The sequence below is a fragment of the Drosophila mojavensis genome, unplaced genomic scaffold (assembly GCF_018153725.1).
Source record: "Drosophila mojavensis isolate 15081-1352.22 unplaced genomic scaffold, ASM1815372v1 contig_80, whole genome shotgun sequence".
In the NCBI taxonomy this organism is placed as follows: Eukaryota; Metazoa; Arthropoda; class Insecta; order Diptera; family Drosophilidae; genus Drosophila; species Drosophila mojavensis.
The window spans coordinates 11,983,367-11,996,594 of record NW_025318906.1 but is presented as its reverse complement, the minus strand read 5'-3'; positions in this window follow the sequence as shown (position 1 = coordinate 11,996,594).

Here is a 13,228-nt window from a genome sequence, read left to right as displayed (position 1 = left end):
TAAATGCCTCTGAGCTTGTGGGCCTACTCTTTTAGCGAATGTGGCAAAAACTAGAATGGGGAACTATTGATCATAATTTACTCGTTTTTGCGAATGTGGCAAAAACTAGAATGAAGGCAGCTGCATGACAAAAGCATTTGAATTTACATATAAGTCTACATCAATTTACACATCAAGCCATCATTTGATCGATTTCGATAACTTTTCTCGATTTCGATAACTTTTTCGATAACTTGTATCGATTTCGATAACTTTTTCGATAACTTTTATCGATTTCGATAACTTCTATCGGTTTCGATAACTTTTTCGATAACTTTTTCGATAACGTTTATCGATTTCGATAACTTTTCCGATAACTGTTGATCGGTATCGATAACTATAATTATCGACTTCCGCCCTCTGATCAGACCGGAGAAGCAGAGGCCAAAGACTGAATAATAAAACATAAATGCTTTGAGACTTCATGACAAATGAGGCAAAAGCCAATAAACATAAAGCAGAGAGCCAAAGACTGAATAATAAAATATAAATGCTTTGAGACTGCATGACAGAAGCTGAATGATATATCACTCGATGGTCATAATTTGCTCGTTCAGCCCAAAGCATTTTGAATTTACATATAAGTCTACATCAATTTACACATCAAGCCATCATTTGATCGATTTCGATAACTTTTCTTGATGTCGATAACTTTTTCGATAACTTTTCATCGGCTTCGATAACTTTTCCGATAACTTTTATCGATTTCGATAACTTTTCGATAACTTTTATCGATTTCGATAACTTCTATCGATTTCCATAACTTGTTCGATAACTTTTATCGATTTCGATAACTTTTTCGATAACTTTTATCGGTTTCGATAACTTTGATCGATTTCGATGTTACATCTATGAAACTTGTGGAAATATAGATCATAATTTGCCACTAAATAAAAGGCATAGCCTTATGAATGATTATGAAACTATGCTCAAATCTTCTATCTAAATCAAAACTGAAACTCGAATTAAGATGACTGCATGACAAAAGCGAATTCTATGACACTTGATTAAGGTGCATCAATGCCAAAGACTAAAACTTTTGGAAATATTCATCATAATTGCTCGCTAAATAAATAGCTTTGCCTTATGAATGCATAATGCATAATAATAATAATAATAGCTTATGGAAATATTGATCATAATGGCTCGCTAAATAAATGACTTTGCTAAATAAATTACGTAACCTTATGAATGCCTCTGAACTTGTGAACCAAGTCTTTTAGCGAATGTGGCAAAAGCTAGAGTGAAGGCAGCTGCATGACAAAAGCTGAATGCTACGAAACCCTATGGAAGTTGCATAATAATAATAATAATGCTTGGGGAAATATTGATCATAATTTGCTCGTTCAGCCCAAAGCATTTTGAATTCACATATAAGTCTACATCAATTTACACATCAAGCCATCATTTGATCGATTTCGATAACTTTTCTCGATTTCGATAACTTTTTCGATAACTTTTATCGATTTCGATAACTTTTATCGATAACTTTTATCGATTTCGATAACTTTTTCGATAACTTTTGCCTTATGAATGCCTCTGAAACAGTGGACACACTCTTCTAGTGAATGTGGCCAAAAATAGAGTGAAGGCATGACAAAAGCTGAATGCTACGGAACCCTATGGAAGTTGCATTTATAATAATAATATTAGCCTGGGGAAATATTGATCATAATTGCTCGCTAAATAAATGACGTAACCTTATAAATGCCTCTGAGCTTGTGGGCTTACTCTTTTAGCGAATGTGGCAAAAACTAGAATGAAGGCAGCTGCATGACAAAAGCTGAATGCTACGAAACCCTATGGAAGTTGCATAATAATAATAATAATGCTTGGGGAAATATTGATCATAATTTGCTCGTTCAGCCCAAAGCATTTTGAATTTACATATAAGTCTACATCAATTAACACATCAAGCCATCATTTGATCGATTTCGATAACTTTTCTCGATTTCGATAACTTTTTCGATAACTTTTTATCGGCTTCGATAACTTTTTCGATAACTTATATCGATTTTGATAACTTTTTCGATTACTTTTATCGATTTCGATAACTTTGATCGATTTCGATAACTTTTTCGCTAACTTTTATCGATTTCGATACCTTTTATCGATTTCGATAACTTTTTCGATAACTTCTATCGGTTTCGATAACTATTTATCGACTTCCGCCCTCTGATCAGACCGGAGAAGCAGAGGCCAAAGACTGAATAATAAAATATAAATGCTTTGAGACTGCATGACAAATGAGGCAAAAGCTAGAGTGACGGCAGCTGCATGACAAAAGCTGAATGCTACGAGACTTGATGTTAATATGTTAATAGCTCTTTGTGTTCTCAATCAACAAAAAACGCTTGGCTTAATAACAAGATGAGAGGATGATCTGGTGTTAGGCATTTATATATATATGTATATATATATATATATATATATATATATATATTTATATATTTATTTAAAATCAGCAATATACATGTATGTGAAGCCGATTTGGTGTACTATGCCTCAAGCGGAGCTACATGCCACAATGCCTACTAAGTAAGAGAGATTACTGTTTACTCACATGATAGGCGAGGCCATTGATGTGGTTGCCATCAGCGACGGATTCTCTGATTCTGGTGTTGTTTGCTCCTCGTGCTTCTTCTTGCTGATGCGGGTGCTGGTGCGGATGCTGTTGGTGGGGGCGTGGTCCAGTTAGCGGGCTAGTGGGCGGCAGCTGTGGGGCGTTGGTCGTGTATCTGCCGCTGCCGCTGGAATTGGTGGGCAATGGCGAGGCGGGCGGAGTGGGTTGCGGCTGTGGAATTGAGGGGCCCGTTCTGTTGCGTAAACGGGCCAAAGCACTCCGTAAACCCTCCGTATTGTCTTTGTCGGGCCCCGTTCCAAATGAAATGCATCCGCAGAGCACTGTGAGCCGCGCACCTTGCAACGCTGCGGCGCTCAGCTGCAATGGCGGACGAGCTGCTCTGCTGTTTCCCAAACTCCACAAGACTTTACCACCACAATATCGACTATCAATCGATCAATCAATCAGTTCGTCGTGCCATCAGACGTTAGTGAAACTTTTTCAATTTAAAATAATATTAGTTAATTACTTTGCTCTACACTATCCACAACCAGAAATTGATGTGATACCACAAAGTTTTGCATCAATTAACACACACACACACGCACTCGCGCACACACACACTCACAGCAACACGTATCAATCTCTGAGCTGAGACTGGCCGAATGGGTCGGATGTCCATAGGTTGAGTGCACTTTAGTCAGATCGAACTGTAATAGAGAAGAGACTTCGATTAGCTGGGAACAAATATGTATATTGTAAAATCGAATTCAATTTCGATTGCAGCATAAATTACAAAATGAAATGAGCAAACTGAACAGAGAACAGTTTCCCAACTATTCAGTAACAATTATACAATTTCAACAAAATAGAGCAGGGCTTAACAACTGACAACAAACAATGAGAAAAGTTGCAATTAAATTTGCGGCTGCCCCGAATAATGCAGACAAAACAAAGTTGCTTTTTGTTTGGTTTTTAGTGGCATTTCAAAGGTTGCACAATATATATATATATATATGTATGCATATGTATATATACGTATATGTATATATAGTCTACAATGAACATAATTTGCAAGCAGCAATTAAAAGCACGCCAGTCACACGCCCTTTGGGGCTGGGATTGCGGTTGGGGTTGGGGCTTGGGGTTTTTACCCCTGGCAGCTGGCGTTGCTATTTTTGTTGAGACCCAAGGATTTGTGCAATGTGACAAACTGCTTTTGTAGAGCCACGCAAACTGGCAATGCCAGCCAGCACGCCGAACACGATATACCCTAGGAAACTAGCAAATTTACATATATACCACACACACACACAGACACATGCATAGTTAGTTGTGCATGCATTCGTGACATACTTAAGCGAACTAATCAAATTTGTATGGCTCTAAAATCAGCTGGGAATTGGCTTCGTCGTCGGCATCCTCGACTCGGCATCGGAGGGTATGAAATATGTAAAGTGACAGCTGTTGCCTTCCAAAGAGCCGCAGGCGAACGCAAACAAGCTCGACAAATGTCTCATATGCATACACGGCATACCTGGTCCACACACATCCCGCTCTCGCCACAGTACTCTCTCGCTCACACGCACACACATGGGTAGAGGGAGAACGGCGACACTTTCTGCCTGCCTGGAGCTAGGCAAGCAATAAAAACAGTTGCATGTTTTGTCTGCCTGCCAAGGGATGCTCTTATTACCGGCTCTTTTAACCGAGCACACCTGAACACACCTGAGCACACTGCCAGCTCGACTCTGCGTACTTGGATAATTTACCGCACTTTCGTTTCAATATATCAATTTAAGCATTTGGTCAATTGTTTGATTGCGATTTATTGCTGGGCTCGGCTCGGCCAGATGATGATTTGGCATTGACCTAAGGACAGGCTTTCGCAAATTTGTTTGACCATTCGATGGCTGAGGCAGAGATTCAAGTTGAGGCAAAGTTAAATTAAATCATTTTGTGGTTATTTTCTAAAATCCATTCTTTTCTTGCCGATTCATCATGGCTGCCGTTGTGTTTTTTGGGGGCGTGTTTGCGCGTTTGAAAAGCAATTTAGTCGCATTGTTGTCGCCGACGCCGATGCCGACGTCGCTGCCGTCGCCGCCGCCGCCGCCGCTGGCTACGTAGCAATTATTTTCTCATATTACGTATACGCCGTGCGTGCCCGATGCGCTGTTTACAGATTTACGAGTATCCACGCCCATTACGCAAGCACTTTCTATTACTGTTCGCATTTTGTGTTCACTTCTTGTTCTTGGCCCATCTGCCCAAGTGACTTTCGGCTTTTAAGCCCAAGAAGCCAGAATATTAACATTATTTTTACCGAAATATCTACGAATTTACTCACTCTCGCACTCGCTGTCGGTGGCTGCAGCAAAGTGCGTGTTAAAATTAACTTGGGGGCAAACTCTGGGGCCAGATTCTTAAGTGATATGGTGGCAAATTTGTAACGCCTCAATGGCCACCCCCCCTCCGGCACTTGCTCCTGCTGCCTCCTACTGGTGTCTTGGCTCTTGATTATGCGTAATTTTATATTTCTATTAGGACGCACAGCTAGCCGCGCAGCCAGCCATGAAAATTTGCAAGCAATTTATGGTATTACAATTATTTAAAATATTCTTAACTTTTCATAAGATTCCACCCTCAGGCCGTCCCTGAGCAAAGCGAAACTTTATTTTTCCAATTGAATTAAGTTCACGTGTCAAATCAATCTAGAGGACAAAACATGATAAAAGTCACTTCATGCCGAAGTCGACTTTGCTTAGACAAAGTTGTGAAACCTTGAAAATTAGCCCAAAAATGTTTCCCAGAACTGTGACAAGCGGGGAAGCCCGGAAATTTCATGCTGCCTCTTTAAACTATTGAAAAATATTCATGGAAATGAATTAATATTATGTTTTAATAGGAAAAGTTAGTTTGTCTTCGTTTTGTCAAAAGAAAATCTGCTTAGCCAAGAAATTGAACTTAAATTTTTCTAAAATGCTTGGGAATACACCTTAATTGAGCAGGTGTAGAGGCAAATTTGATTTTCCACGTATGCTTATATTTAATCACTCAACCAAACACACACACACACATATGAGCCTAATGGGAGCTACAATAACAATAATCATCATCGACGGTTTGTCATCCGCGAGGCTGCGTCGCCTCGATAATTTCGTATTCATTTCACATTCATTGGGGCGGCACATCGATTATGATGATGATTATGATTATGATTCTGATTATTATCATTTTACAGCTGGTCACAATGCCAGGTGATTGATGTTTGCCTCATTAGGGCAGCCATTTGTTAAGAAACAAATGTCGCCTTCGCTGCTCAACTCTCTCCCCCAGAACTTTAAATCCTCATTGCCTTTGCCTCAATCCACGCGCGTGTGGCTGCCGCAAAAGGTGCGCCCGGAAGCTACATCAGAGCTCATAAATCACAAATAGAGCTGCGACAGCCCGAACGGCAAAGAAAGTTGCTCTTCTTATTGATCCCCTGCAGTCAGGCGGAAAAGTTCGTTAGCTATGAAATAGGCTTTCATTAGAGTATTATCTCGTCTTCCAGTCAATTTTTATACCCTGAACCCATTTTCAATGGGAAATCAGGGTATAATGGTTTTGTTGAAATGTATGTAACAGGGAGAAGGAGGCGTGGCAGACCCCACAAAGTATATATATTCTTGATCAGGGTGACGAGCTGAGTTGATTTGGCCCTGTCCGTCTGTCTGTCCGTCTGTCCGTCTGTCCATCTGTCCGTCTGTCCGTATGTATGAACGCGTCGATTTCAGAAGATATAAGAGCTAGAGACTTCAAATTTTTTTTTAAATGTCCGTAATTACAGCGCGCATATCAAGTTTATCATTAAAAATCGATAACTCATCTCGATCTTTTTTTATCGATAAAAAACCTTATCGAAACCCAGTTATAAAATTATATCTTCTACACCTTTATTGCTAGAGTCTCCAAATTTTTAATGTATGCTTATATGCAATTTATACAATTTCGGTTTTTGTTAAAATTTACCCCCCACCTCTAAATTCACCCCCCTCACCCTCACTTTTGTAAAAAGCGTATTTCAAATACTAGAGACTTGTGCTTTGGCAATTACATGCATATTCATGTTATAATCATAATCTAAAAGTTTCATGAAGATCGTACGTCCATAAAAAAAGTTATTAAACAATTAAGTTCTCATAGTAAGCGCACACTGCAGCCCATGTCTGTATGCGTGTGTGTATGTATACCTGTGTGTGCGTACGTGCGTGTGTGTGTGTGTGTGTGTGCGTGTTTCTTGTGTAAGCTGAAAGTCGCGAAAAAGTATTGAAATATCTATTGCTCCAAGGGTTCAGGGGATCTCGTAGTCGAGCAGTCTCGACTAGAGCTTTCTTACTTGTTTTAATAGACTTAAATTCACCTTGAATGAATTTTATAGTTTAAATGAAAATCCAGGCAGGCAATTTTCAATAAATATTTTATTCGGCCGTGAAATAGCCTATTAAACATAATGTCTAATAAAATATCTGTCTTCAATTAGAGCTAAATGGAAATTATTATTATCCTGTAAGTCCATAGCTGAGGGTATATTAGAGAATCAAAGTCTAGGGTATGCTTAGGCTAAATGAATGCTTAATAGATCGAATGGCATCTGGGTGGTCGGGCCCTGCCCAAAGTTACATATGCTGCAAGTCGCACGCCCATTAAATTAAATAGGCGTGGCACACACCAAACTCAATCTGTCCCTCTCTCTCTTTCTCTTTCTCTCGGTGTGTGTGCGTGTATTGAAAGCAAACCGCTCGGTCGCATTTTGTGCGAAATTGAGTTTGCACAATAATTCAATTTGGCAAGCACATAAATTTTAGATATGGCGTTAAAAGGATTTCAATACACTTACACACACACACACACACGCGCACACGCACACACTAAGACTATTAGGCCGCACGCACTTTGAGGCCTATGGGAAATGGCGCACCGATTTTCATAGCCATAAAGCTCGATTGGTGTCGCCTCGCATCTATTGCCAAAATATGAACTATGACAAAAGCACACACACACATTCACAAATACACACACACACACATTCACACACATACGTACGTGCGCGCATGCATAATTGGCTCTGTGCCACATGGGCTTCCGAACTGGCCTCTAATAGGCACTTAATTAGCTGAATATTAAGCATACGCCTCTCTGCACATAACTGGCGACTTAAAGCTCAGCTCTGATTTGTTAAATGTCACCAACTATAATGCAAACCATGCCAGGTGCTTCTGCTTAAGGCTCTTGCACTTTGAGATACCGAAACTTGGCGGCAACTTTGAAGGACTTGGCCACTGAGTGCCATCTACTGCTAGTCAGCACTTGTAATTCATGGCATTGTTGTTGGCTGCTGTTCCAGTTCAATGAATAGGTCATATCAATATCTGAATTCGCAAAGTCATTCAGACTGCAAATGACAACTGAAATGCGATACAAAAGAAGTTTCTCTTAGACAAATATGAGGCAGAGAGACATAGTGAGAGAGGGGGGAGACTAATGCTCGTACAGTGAGTACCATTCCGACACGTTGCATAAATGCTTGTGCGTTCTTCTATTGTGAATGACTTGCCTTAGCTGCTTAGTTCTCCGTATAAAGGCAAAAACAGTGTAGCCAAACAATTTCAATTCCAATAAGCCACTGCGGCAAGTGCGGCAAGTGCGGCTCGGGCTGAAGGGCCAAATACCAACGACGCACAAATTGAATGTGCCTGTCAATCAAAAGTGCTTGTTGGCCTTTCATGGCTTAGATAAAAACGTTTTTACCTTGCAGCTTATGCTGACTTTTTTCTTTTTTATACTCGATGAACCAAATGCCTATAGTTCTGTTTTTTTTTTTTTTTTTTTTTTTTTTTTGCGTTCTGGGAATAGCCCCTGACGAGTCAATCCCACGTTGGAGGTCAGTTTGTCAGTTAAGCAGCACCATTAAGCAACATTGATGCGCAGTTTACGGCAGTCATGTGAGTCGAATGCTCTGCTCCTTTGATGTGGTCAAAGCAACACTTTAGCTGCGCTCACTGGGCGATTTTGTAGCTGAAGAGTTTAATGCATATCCCATTATCATAAACCCAAATGCAAGTTTTGCCAAAACAAAAAAAATGAAAGAGAAGAGAAAGAGCAGTGAAACTTTAAGCCCTCCTCCCTGACCCAGACGCATCTGGCGTGGCGTCTGCACTCTGATAGCGCGACTGCACGCAAAATGAAATAAGCTCGCGGCGACTTGGCCAAAAAATTATTATTATTTTCCAACTTATGCGTTTGCTTGGCCCAGCCAAAATAGTGCAAGTCATTGCCCTCGCTTGGAGCCATTGCGAAGTGCAATGGTCTAGCTATTGTATCTCCCCCTCGCTCCGAGCTGCGCCCAGCTGCTGCTTTGCAATATTTGTATATAAGTAAGCATTTTTATTTATATTTGCCAAAGTAATATATGGGAAATTATGCTTGTTCGCCAGAAGTTAAATAATATCTGACTCTGGATTTTCAGTATCTCTCCCTCTCTCACTCTCTCTCTTTCTGATAATTATATTCAAGTATGAGCTTGCGAAGAAAGAAGATTTGTGAAGCATTGTTATAGAAAAACTAACGAGGGACATTGAAGCATCACTTATAACACAACAATTGTGAATAAAATATAAACATATACTTAATAAAAAATAAGTAGATAAAAATTTCGATTAAAATTAGAAGATTGCTTCTTTTTCTGTTTTCAAACTGAAGTATTCATATTCATATACAAATAATTTGAATTTTATTGACAAATGAATATTTTGTTTTCTCTTTTATCTGTGATGCTCTTCAAGCAATAACGAACAAGAAAACTAATAAAAATGCAATTAAGTAGATACTTATACTTAATAGCATCAGAGTCAGTGAGTCTGTTTAACAACAGTGAAACATATAAACATATACTTTAGAGATCCGTTGGTATAGCCTTTTTATGCAGCATTCCACGGCATTAATTGGCAACCCTGCTTAAATGCGTGCACACAGGGAATTGTCGATAGAGCAGAGAAATTTTATACGCAGTCGCCTCTTGGGGTTATCAGTGGATATATAAATTTCCATCGATATTCAGAGGGGCAAATTGAACGCGAAAATAAAGTAGCCAACAAGTAAAAAGAAAACATAAATCTTTCTCTGCTAATTACAGTTTAAAAGAAAATACCGGAGATTAAACATTAAAAACCGTCGACTCCTTGCGAGCGTCGCTCTCAGTTCACCTGGCTGCACCGAACACCGAACACCGAACACCGAACACCGAGCACCGAACAGCGAGTAATTAATTAAACGCCTCGGCACAGTGGAAATGGCAGGCAAACGGCAAACAATGGCGAAAGAGTGAAGCAACGGGGTGGGTGGAAGGGAGAGGGAGAAGCGGAGAATGAATGCAGCGTTGCGTTTCAGTATTTTTCTTTTGTTATTTTGTTTTTCGGTGCTCAGCTGAGAAAATGAAAATTTGCTTAAATAGCTGCAATTGCAATAAAGATCCTTGGGGGCGTAACAATTATTTTGAAAACCGGACGCAATGCAATTAAATGTTGCCTCATTGCACATTACGGGAGAGTTTTAATTAAGGGGTCAGACGGATGCCCACAGTGGTGGTAATAGTAGAGCCTGTCCAAAATTATGCTGGCAATCGGGTCAATCATCCGGTTGGGCTGCATTAGGCCAAATATGTGGCAATTACCGGGGCAACTGATGCATAGCTCTGGAGCCACTGATTGATGTTGGGCTGCTTTTGCGCCTGAGAGGCGACATACCTATATATATATGTATGTCTACTGTCATAAATCAGTTGTAAATCTGCGACTGCTTCACATGACTTCATTAAAAAGCAGTAGCACTCGCTAAGCCAACCAATCACCCACCCAGTCCGCATGAGCGCTCCGGTGGGCCCGGGCCACGTATACGGTGCGTATACGCATTACTGATGGCTGATACTTAAAATCGACAGCTGCGCTTGGCTTTGACTCCGCCCACAAGCTGTTTGCTGACGCATTAAATACCCTTACATACGCGATTGAATTTCGCATAACCCTTGCGCAAATCCTTTTCATTTTTCCCGGAATCACTAATATGAAAATAACTCGTGCGTACGCAAATAAAATATTTTTCTACCGCCTGGTGACAAAAGATGCGTGCGCCACATCTAACACGATATTCAAATTTAATCAGGTTGCCAGAAAAGTTGGAGCGCGCCTAATGAACGCCAAAGTAAACAGGCGGCTCGGTAATTAATTGTAGAGAGTTCTTGTTGAACTTGCCAGCCCGAACAAACATTAAAATGTCCTTCTGTCCTCAAAGCAATGGGGAAAGTCCACACGAAATTAAAATGCCTGTCACAGCAGTGAAAGAAAAATCGGTTGATATTTCCAAGCCTTCAATGAAAAATTCGCTGCAACTTTTTTTGTTCCATGTTCTTCTCTTTTTTGTTTTTCTTTTTTGTGCCAAAATTTTGCTTTGTATTTACTTTCGCTTCCCTATTTTGTTAGCCGCATTTGTGTCATTGTCCGGCCGTAAACACAATGACCACAAAACTCCGATGTGGGAGTGTGGCTTTGAGCGTGTATTTGTCTTTGTATTTGTGTTAGCGAGTGTGTGTGTGCGTGTGTGTGTGCTTGTGTGCTGCGTTGTTGTTTGTTGTGGTTCTTGGCAAAGGGCGCACTTTCATGCCATACCCAAGATTCTATGCTACGTATTTGGAATGACGCACGTATGAGTAAGTATGCCATAGATAACATATGGTTATAAGCACGTATAATACCATTATATTGCGAAGATAATGCGCTTGGTCAACGACCTGCTTCATGCCGGCTTTAATTGGCAAACAGCGGGCTCATTGGAATGGAATGCTATCAATGATATCATCATCGAGTGCACAGCATGTGAACGGGCTATAACAACAACAACACCAACAACAACAACAAACGTGCGAAGTATTCCATGATTAAGGACATTAGACGCGCTCAAATGAAACCTTATTAAATACCCTTGCGCTATCGCGGCACAAATCAAATCGTATTACCCCGCCACACAAATTTCATTTCACGCTCTTAAGAATTAAAAAAAAAAATAAAATAAAAAACCACAACAAAAGAAAACACTTGCTTCCGCATTACTATTATTGTACTTTTCTTTATTGGATGTGGAAGGAGGTCGCAGGAAATGTAATTCTCCAAACTGGTATATAAAAGCGATAATTATGTGAGGCCATATCAAATTGATATGACTGGAAGCTCGCTGCTCTCAAATACCCAATTCCGTTACTAGGTATAAATTTCACTAAGTAAGCCAACACAAAAAACAAAAAGACAATAAAGAAAAGGAAACCCGACGGAAACGCATGAAATGCGAACAAAAAGGCAAAGACGAACACAATACAACGGCAAAACAATGCATGGGGTGCCCAGGCCACAGCGCTTAGCAGAGACAACAACCGGGACTCACATGTTTTTAGCGGGCGCATAAAAGTATGCTACACTACGGATATTGGAGCATGTCAAGCCTCAATCGGCGTTAGTTTTGATTAGTTTTGTCTGTTATGTTCGACTGCTCTGGCAACGGCTGAGCGACACAATTGTGGATTAGAGAAATTTACATGCGGTTTCTATCAAATTATATAATTTCTTTTAGCTAAGCCGTCATATCGCTTTGCGACCCATGCTTTGGCAATAAACACAAACTGGCACACTCTCACTCGGAGACACACACGCACTCGTAGCTGCCGTACTTTTTTTTATTTATATATATATGTATATATATATTGTATAGGGAATTGGCGTTTCAGTAGCACATTTTTCAAACGTTGCGTTGCCAGAACTTGATGAGCTGCTCAGACGAGACGACCAAAAGCTACGACCGTTCAACTACGACTAACTGAACTGAACTGAATATCAAATGAAACTGCCGAGCCACGCATATTCAAGTATGTGTGTGTGTCTGTGTGTGTGTGCGGGTATCTCTGTGTGTGTGTACAGGCAACGAGCAATGGCGAAGCATGCGACACACAGCAGGCAGCGGAAAAACAGCGCGAATTTGAGTGGAAAGCCCAGCAGGATAGAAAAGCACAAGCAAAGCAGCTGACACGCATATTTTTTGGGCTTTGTTTTGGTTGTGCCCAGGCGTCGCATGGGATAGCTGGTGATGGTGTTAGTGCTGCTGCCGCAACTGCGGTGGCTGCTTGCCGGCGTTTTTCAATCTCTCTCTCGCTCACTCTCTCGCCCTCTCTCTGCCTCTATCTCTCTGTCAGTGAAATGGAGAGGCAGCGCCTGCGCGTAGAGCGCGAAAGCGTTTGAAATTCAAACTAAGGCCTGCATAAATAACAAATATTTTAATAAAACGTCTCGACTGAGCAATCTGGGCTTTTCTTGATGACCCGTCATCAGTGTGTCGACAGTTGGGCCAATGCTTGGCGTTTTCCATATATTTATTAGCTCTGGCATTCATTTTATCGATTTCATTTTGACCAATATTCGGATGAACGTATTGTTTACGAATTTGTGTGCCACAAGGCATGAATGAATACACACACACTCACATATGCAACCACACACACATGTGCGCACTAACATAAATAGAGAGTAAAATATTACAGCTACAACT